Source organism: Cherax quadricarinatus, unplaced genomic scaffold, assembly GCF_038502225.1.
Source record: "Cherax quadricarinatus isolate ZL_2023a unplaced genomic scaffold, ASM3850222v1 Contig273, whole genome shotgun sequence".
NCBI classification, from domain to species: domain Eukaryota; kingdom Metazoa; phylum Arthropoda; class Malacostraca; order Decapoda; family Parastacidae; genus Cherax; species Cherax quadricarinatus.
This window is the reverse complement of record NW_027195299.1, coordinates 45520-55000: the sequence shown is the minus strand read 5'-3', so window position 1 is coordinate 55000 and position 9481 is coordinate 45520. Positions and strand designations below refer to the sequence as shown.

Here is a 9481-nt window from a genome sequence, read left to right as displayed (position 1 = left end):
CTACTATAATTCCTTGCACAACTATGTATCGTCCAAATAAAATAATATGAATATGAATATAGGTATATAGGGCCACTGACAACACTGCCGCCCCGCCTATCTTCCACCAATGCCAGCATCTCCTCCAAGGTACAGTAAGTGTAAATATTCCTTATTTATAAATTAAAGTGTAAATAATTCTTATTTATAAATTACATACAATGTGGCTTATGCTCTCAGTGGCCCTTATAAACCCAACAACACAGCACCACTCCTCACATACGTAATGACATATGTTATTCATTCTAGAGTATACAGCCTCTCCTCACTTATCGACGTGCTCATTTACCGAGAGCTCTGAGTTACAACGGGCTCTCTGACAAGTTATTGTATACTGTACGAGAACTTGGGTCATGAATGGGCAGCGCAGCATCTCAGCATCTTAACCCTTTCAGGGTTGGTGCCATATTAGTACGGCTTGCACGCCAGGGTTGGTGCCGTACTAGTATGCATAAATTCTAGGGCCTTCAAAACTAGCGAGAGAAAGCTGGTAGGCCTACATATGAAAGAATGGGTCTATGTGGTCAGTGTGTGCAGCATAAAAAAAAATCCTACAGCACACAGTGCATAATGAGAAAAAAATACTCCGTGTTTTTGGTTTAAAACAGCGACTTTGCAGTGTATTTTCGAATGCTATTTATATTTGTATCCTAGTTTTCCTGGTCTCATTTTATTGAATGGAAGATACATTATGGAAATTGAGATGATTTTGATTAGTTTCACAATGAAAAGTACCTTGAAATTGAGCTCAAAGTAGCAGAAATGTTCAATTTTTGCCAAAGTTCAAAGGTAAACAAATCATGCCACGCATCCAATACATGTCAACTGGTGAGTCTAATATTCTTTCACAAGTGTGCTGATATTATTTATACCATTTCTACACCATTTCTACACGAATGCAGTAGTCTGCATAACATAAATCTTCTATTCTTTGTGAGAATAGAAATTCAAAGTGGAAAGCAAAAGAAATGTAGCAGAGGCCTGGGGACGTGAGTAATCATCAGAGGAAAATTTATTTTAGTGCCAGGAATGTCTGTCTTGTTTATTCTGGACCCTATTTGGAAATTGGCATCTTTTGAAATTTGTGTGAAATTGGCAAAATTGCCAATTTCTGGCCACATTATTGGTTATTTGAAATCGGTAAATGGGTGGTTTCTTGTACTCATTCGATAGACAAAATGGAGTTCTATCGAAATAGGTATGATTTTTATCGACTGGTACATGGGAATTGACTGATAATAGGGCTCAAAGTGGGTGAAATCGCCCATGCATAAACATCGTCGAGACTGCTAACTTCGCGAGAGCATAATTCCGTAAGTTTTCCATCAAATTTTATATTTTTGGTGTCATTATGACCGGGAAAAGATTCTCTATCAATTCACAAGAAAAAATAATTTTTTTTTTTCAAAAAATTTCTGACCCTAAGAACAAGTTTAGGAAAGGGCCTGCCGACATTGAAAGGGTTAATCTCCTTCTTACAGCCACTTAGTACACTAGCTTTCACAGTCTCCAAGACTACATATTTGTACAAATTTCCTGTTGTTTTCCTCTTGGAAGAGGAAATTGGAAGACTTATAAAAGAAGTATGAATGGCGGATCTACACACCCAACAGGACATAGTTGCAATGAATGTTTGGCTTGATCAACTGAAGAGGAGACAACTATACGCCATGCAAGACCTGTATGTTCTGGACGGTGAACATCCTCCCTATTTTGCGAACACCACCGACTATGTAATCAATGCACCTCCCCACAAAACCGAACACATGACCCTCCAACAGCAGGTACGTAGATTCATCCATAAGGATGATTTCCAACAACCAAAGATTCTGAGTGACCTACCAGATGATCCCGATGCCTGGATAACACCTGAACCATTTTTTTTGTTTTTGTTTTTAACAAGTCGGCTGTCTCCCACCGAGGCAGGGTGACCCAAAAAAAGAAAATCCCCAAAAAGAAAATACTTTCATCATCATTCAACACTTTCACCTCACTCACACATAATCACTGTTTTTGCAGACGTGCTCAGAACACAACAGTTTAGAACCATATACATATAAAGATACACAACATATCCCTCCAAACTGCTAATATCCCGAAACCCTCCTTTAGAGTGCAGGCATTGTACTTCCTATTTCCAGGACTCAAGTCCGGCTATATAAAAATAACCGGTTTCCCTGAATCCCTTCACTAAATACTACCCTGCTCACACTCCAACAGATCGTCAGGTCCCAAATACCATTCGTCTCCATTCACTCCTATCGAACACACCCATTTCTGGCGATCTCTCTTAAACATTATTACCTATTACATGTAATCATGTAATATTACCAATTCAATCAATGTTGGGCACCACCAGTGGACAGTGGAAAACAACATGACGTTCAATGGTGATAAGTTCCAGCTGCTTAGGTATGGAAAGAATGAAGAACTCAAAAGGAGCACTATATACAAAACTCAAGAGGGTCACCAAATAGAACGTAAGGAACACGTAAAAGACCTAGGAATAATTATGTCAGCCGACCTTTCTTTTAAAGACCATAACAAGACAAAGATCATGACAGCCAGGAAAATGACTGAGTGGGTATTGAGAACTTTCAAAACAAGGGAAATAATGCTGATGGTGACACTCTTCAAATCGCTAGTGCTCCCTCACTTAGAATACTGCTCAGTGCTGACGGCCCCGTTCAGGGCAGGAGAAATATCGGAGCTGGCTCACATTGAGCCAGTAAAGCACCTAAACTACTGGGAATGCTTGCAAGTCTTGAACATGTACTCACTGGAGTGGAGGAGAGAGAGGTACATGATAATATATAATACCTGGAAGGTACTCGAGGGCTTGGTCCCAAATCTGCACACTGCCGTAACATACTGGAGTGAGAGATATGGGAGGAAGTGTAAAATAAACCCAGTGAGGAGCAGGGGTGTGGCAGGGACAATAAGGGAACACTGTATCAACATCCGGGGTCCCAGACTTTTTAACATCTTACCTGAAGATATCAGAAACACTGCTGGAACAAGTGTTGAAGCCTTCAAGAGGAAACTAGACAAGTACACCTACCATCCGACTTACGACCTGCTCAACTTACGACCACTTGACTTACGACCGTGTTTTTTATGCCAAATTTCTGGGAAATAAACAACTATTTGTGTTGTACACAGTGTTTATCCTAAACCTTACAGTATAAAATACAGTAATAACAACATAAAAAGTAAAGTAAAACATGAAATACCAAAATAAAACAATAAAATAAAGTCATTACAAAAATGTTTTGTTGATATTCAGTAGTAAAGTTCAACTTACGACCATTTCGACTTACGACCGGTTTCTCGTAACAGAACTCAGTCGTATGTCGGATGATAGGTGTATCTTCATCAAGTGCCAGATCAACCAGGCTGTTATGGATATGTGGGGCAGTGGGCCTCCAGCAGCAACAGCCTGGTTGACCAGGCAAGCACCAGACGAGCCTGGCCCATGGCCGGGTAAAGGTAAGGTACCTCGGAAGAGGCTGCACTGGCCAGTTTTTCCATGTGGCCGTCAAGGTACACATCAATTGCCTTCCATCGCCTTGCCATCGTCATTACCACCTTACATCTTGAATGAAAAAATATAATTATTGTACCTAGTACAGTGGAACCTCTACTTGCGAGTTTAATCCGTTCCATGACCTTGCTCACAACTAGATTTGCTTGTTTGCAGAGTCAATTTTCCTCATTTAAATTAATTGAAATGGAATTAATCCGTTCCAGTGGAATTCTGTACTTCAATAATTTCGCTATTATCAACTCTATGGCTTATTTATCTATCTCAATTCATCTAATATGACATAATAAACAATATAAATAACACAGAAACCTGATATATACGTACTCAGTGTCGGCGGTGGACGAGAGTTTGTCAGGAGACCAGGCAAAATACTTTATGAATAATTTCGCTAATGTCATCTATACGGCTTATTTATATATCACAATTCATCTAATATGATATAACAAACAATACAGTGGACCCCCGCATAGCGACCTTAATCCGTGAAAGAGGGCTGATTGTTATGCGAAATGTTCGGTATGTGAATGAATTTTCCCCATAAGAAATAATGGAAATCAATTTAATCCGTGCAAGACACCCAAAAGTATGAAAAAAAAAATTTTACCACATGAAATATACATTTTCCTACACACAAAGAGAAGGATACATGCACAATAGTAGAGTAGTACATGCACAATATATACATGTATTGTGCATGTACTACTCTACTAAATGAAGAATAAATGACACTTACCTTTATTGAAGATGCAGCAATGACTGATGAGACACTGTGTCCTGGGAGTGCCTTTTCCTCCTGAGTACTGTAGGTCCTGTTTGGCATTTTCTTCCAGAACAGGCCTTATCGCACTGTGTATGCCACTACGATTCTTAAATCTCTCAAACCAACCTTTGCTGGCTTTAAATTCACCAATATGAGCACTAGTTCCAGGCATTTTTCCCTGTTCACCTGGGTGTTAGTCGACTGGTGTGGGTTGCATCCTGGGAGACAAGATTAAGGACCCCAATGGAAATAAGTTAGACAGTCTTCGATGACACTGACTTTTTTGGGTTATCCTGGGTGGCAAATCCTCTGGGGTTAATTGTTTCTTGGTATTCTCAATAAGCCACACCAACAACGGTGCTACAGCAGCAGCAGCAGCTGACGGTGGTACAGCAGCAACAGACGATGCTACAGCAGCAGCAGACGATGCTACAGCAGCAGCAGACGATGCTACAGCAGCAGCAGACGATGCTACAGCAGCAGCAGACTGATGCTGCAGCAGCAGCAGACAATGCTACAGCAGCAGCAGCGATGCTACAGCAGCAGCAGACGATGATGCAGCAGCAGACGATGCTACAGTAGCAGCAGATGGTACTACAGCAGCAGCAGCAGCTGACAGTGCAGCAGCAGCTGACAGTGCAGCAGCAGCTGACAGTGCAGCAGCAGCTGACGGTGGTACAGCAGCAGCTGTACCACCAATAGTAGCGATGGTTGATTGGGGTTTATTAAACAACCTGGCCAGCTCGGAGACACGCACTCCACTTTCATACTTATCAATGATCTTTTTCTTCATCTCTATAGTAATTCTCACCCTTATTGCTGTAGGGTTGGCACTAGAAGCTTTCTTGGGGCCCATGGTCACTTATTTTCCAGAAAAAATCACCAAAAACACTGTAATAATACGAAATGTTCCGATTGTATGCTTGGATGTTACCGCGGAGGCTGGCTGGTAAACAATGCCACCGGCAAAACTTGTGAGCGTGGCTCAGGCCGCACATTGGACGCGTCTCGGACGAAGGGCGGTGAGCGGGTTTTTGGGCGGTATGCGAGGCAAAATTTTTGCGAAAAAAGCGAGCGGTATGCGGATTGTACGGTATGCGATGCGTGCGGTATGCGGGGATCCACTGTATAAATAACAGAAACATGATATATACTGTAAAATGAATAAAATTTTAGAATTTTGTTGTGGTAAACACCGCCATTTAGTGACGGCCTCCTAAAGCCGTCTATTATTATAATTATTACATGTGGTACATTATATATGTATTATTATTAAACATAAAATATTATTATTATTGTATTATATTATTATACTATTATTATTATACGTATTATTATTATACATATTATTATACGTATTATACATATTATTATTATAATTATTATTATTATTATATAAATAATTTGTAATTTTTATTCACACAATAAAAACAAGATTTACTGTTATTGCTTATTGCAATAATTGTATAAATAATGTCAACCCATTCACGACTGCATATTGGAATGGACAGTGACGTCATTTGTTTGCTCTGAAACACCAAGCAATGGACCATTTCTCCTAGGTTGAGCTCTATTTCAAGGTACTTTTCGTCGTGAAAGCAATCAAAATCATATCTATTTCTATAATATATCTTCCATTCTATCAAATGAGACTTAAAAAACGAGAATACAACCATAAAAACTATTCGAAATTACCGCTAAGGGGTGGCTAATTGCTGAGAAGTGAACTCCATTATTTATGCTTAGATTTCTTTCATTTTTGGTGTACGTGAAGAAGCATCTTTCCATCATACATTGCCCAAGTTTCAATAAGGTAGTCCAACAAACAAATGAGATACAATTCCCGAGATCAAGAGCAAGAGCCCCTCACCAGTGTCAAGGAACCTGCCTTGAGGTCTGCTCGCATATGGAAGCAAAAAATCGACCCATTGACTGCTCGTATTTGGAAAAACTCGCACGTGGACACGCTCACAAGTAGAGGATCCACTGTATACCCTTTGCCGATTCAGTCATGCAGTTATACATTGTTATAACTGTGTGAACCTGACGGGTGTTATACACCATTCACCTAAATTGCTTTCATTATTGACACTATACACATACATGTATTATCATGCACCTAAGTGGTTGGGCCACTTACCTTTCTTATCATACCTCCCCTCCACCCTCCCACCCCTTTCCTATATTTCCATCCTTACCCATCCTTCTTCCTTCCCCATCTTACTGTAGCTCTGGTCATACAAGTGAAGTAAAAAGAAGTTCATTGTAAAGGGGTTAGTGATGCGTCTCAGCATCAAACAATCTCCAAGGCTACATATTTCATCTATAAATTTGTACTTTATTGTGTATCCCCTAGTAGAAGACAGAGTTAGAAGTGCAGCAGCTCTTGGAAGACGAAAAACAAGCGAATAATGGAAGAAGTACAAAAGAAGTTCACAGTAAAGGGGTTAGCTGGTGTGTTCCTCTGTGTTTATTTTTTATTTTATTTTATTTTTTATTTATTATTATTTGGACATGATACATAGTTATACAAAAGAATTACAGTGGTTGAGTGTACATGCCAAAAGCCCCTTGTATGCAGAGCATTGTGGGCAGGCTTAAAATTAACTTAAGATTAACTAAGCAATGATATATTCTGTGGTAAGAAATACAGTAAACAAATTACAACATGAAATACAAATGAGTATTTCAAATAAGAAGCTTTATAGTTGTACAAATTTGTAGGTAATTACAAAAAAACAGTCTGATAGGGTCACAGGTTATACATTTATGAGATACAGTTAATCAGTATTTATTTAGTTGTGGGTGAGAAAGTGGTTTTTAAGAAGTCTTGAATTGTTAAACAGGTAGTGTTTCTTTTATATTCACAGGTAATGAATTCCAGATTTTTGGGCCTTTTATGTGCACTGCGTTTTTACATAGTGTGAGACGGACATGAGGAACATCAAAGAGTGATCTGTGCCTTGTGTTGTGGTCATGTGTTCTGTTGAGGTTGGTAAGAAGTTTGAGGGGAGGGTTTATGTCCGAGTTAAGTGTTCTATGTATGTAGTAGGTGGAAATATAAACACAAATGCAGTATAATGTGATCCTTTACTGACTACGTTTCGCCCACACAGTGGGCTTTTTCAAGTTCTGTTTGTGACTTGAAAAAGCCCACTGTGTGGGCGAAACGTAGTCAATAAAGGATCACATTATACTGCATTTGTGTTTATATTTCCATTGTGTCAGTATTTTATACCATTTATTTCCATGTATGTAGTAGGTACAATAATAAGTATGGATGTTTTGTACCGTGAGTAAGTTTAGAGTTTTGAATATTGGTGGAGTATGCTGCCTCTAGTAGCAATTTGTTATCATTCTGACTGCAGCCTTTTGTTGGGTAATTAATGGTTTGAGATGGTTTATTGTTTTTGTGCATGATATAGGGCCAGGAGGGCTGACTGTGGAACATAGTACCATATCTTCAATAGTATGCTTACGGTCTTGGAGAGTTTCTTGGAAATGTGTTGTATGTGTGTTTGAAATTAGAGTCTATTATCGAGGTGGATTCCTAAGAATTTTCCCTCCGTGAGCTTTGTGATAGGTGATCCATTTATCATTATGTTAAGAGGGACATCTGTGGTTCTGTTTCCAAACTGTATGAAGTAGGTTTTGTCAATATTGAGAGTAAGTTTGTTAATCACCATCCAGGTAGATATTTTCTGCAATTCGGTATTTACAGTACATGTATTGGTAAGCATGACTGGGCTTGGGTAAGAGCAGATGTATGTAGTGTCATCTGCAAATAGTGGGTGTTTGAGTAGTTGCAATGCATTTGGTAGGTTGTTTATGTAAATGAGAAAGAGAAGAGGACCAAGGATGCTTCCCTGTGGGACACCAACTGTAATTGGCTGTGTGGAAGAGTTTGCCCCATTTGCATACACATACCGGCTTCTGTTGCTAAGGTACGACTTAAGGTAGTTGAGGGAGTGCCCTCTTATACCATAGCAAGACAATTTTATTTGCAGCAAATCATGGTCAACTGTATCAAAAGCTTTACATAAATCAATGAAGATCCCCAATGGGACTTTTTTTTTTTTCTTGAGTGCAGTGTATATTTGTTCTAGCATGTGTATAATAGCATCATTCGTATTTTTATTAGGCCTGAACCCAAACTGACAGGGGTTGAATATGTTGTGGGAGATGAGGTAGGAATAGATTCGCTTATGAATTAATTTTTCACAGATTTTAGAGAGAGGGCATAAGTTGGATATTGGCCTAAAGTTATTCAAGTCTGTTTGATCTCCTCCTTTATGTACCGGGGTGACCCTTGCTATTTTGAGAACTGTGGGGAAGATAGAGGATTCGATGGATTTATTAAAGAGCGTTGCAATGATTGGTGACAGCACTTGCAAAGCTTTTTTGTATATAAAGGGTGGTAAGGTATTTAAATCTCCTGTCTTGTTTTTTAGTGTGTTGATAATAAGGGAGACTTTTGTTGGGTTAGTTGGAGCTAGGAACAGTGTGTTCGGGTAGTTGCCAGTGAGGTGGTCACTGGGTGGGGTATTTGAGCTTGGGATTTTATCGGCAAGGTTTCTTCCTATTTCCTATGGTGGAGAAGAAAACATCGAGTCTGCTTAATTAAGAAATGATTAAACTCAGTGAACAAGGTATGTCGATGGTGATAGTAATAATAATATAATTAATAATAAAATATTAATAATCATTAAATGTCATATGTATTTCGTATAGGTTTGGTACCTGATGTCTAAAGCACTCCAGAGCAATTGTTATTAATATTTTTTTTTTATTAACACACTGGTTGATTCCCACCAAGGCAGGGTGGCCCGAAAAGAAAAACTTTCACCATCATTCACTCTATCACTGTCTTGCCAGAAGGGTGCTTTACACTACAGTTTTTAAACTGCAACATTAACACCCGTCTTTCAGAGTGCAGACACTGTACTTCCCATCTCCAGGACTCAAGTCCGGCCTGCTGGTTTCCCTGAATCCCTTCATAAATGTTACTTTGCTCACACTCCAACAGCACGTTATTATTATTATTAGTATTATTACATTCTCTCTCTCGTGGCAGCTTAATAAATGATTAAACTCAGTGAACAAGGTATGTGGATGGTATTAATAATAATATGTAA

At 39.1% G+C, this 9481-nt stretch overlaps 1 protein-coding gene across 2 annotated transcripts in view; it reads right to left on the bottom strand.

The window, feature by feature from the left end:
- Positions 1–9481, bottom strand: part of LOC138851295 (pyrroline-5-carboxylate reductase 3-like) — an 84122-nt gene that overhangs the window by 61964 nt on the left and 12677 nt on the right. The gene's annotated exons all lie outside the window — the stretch shown is intronic.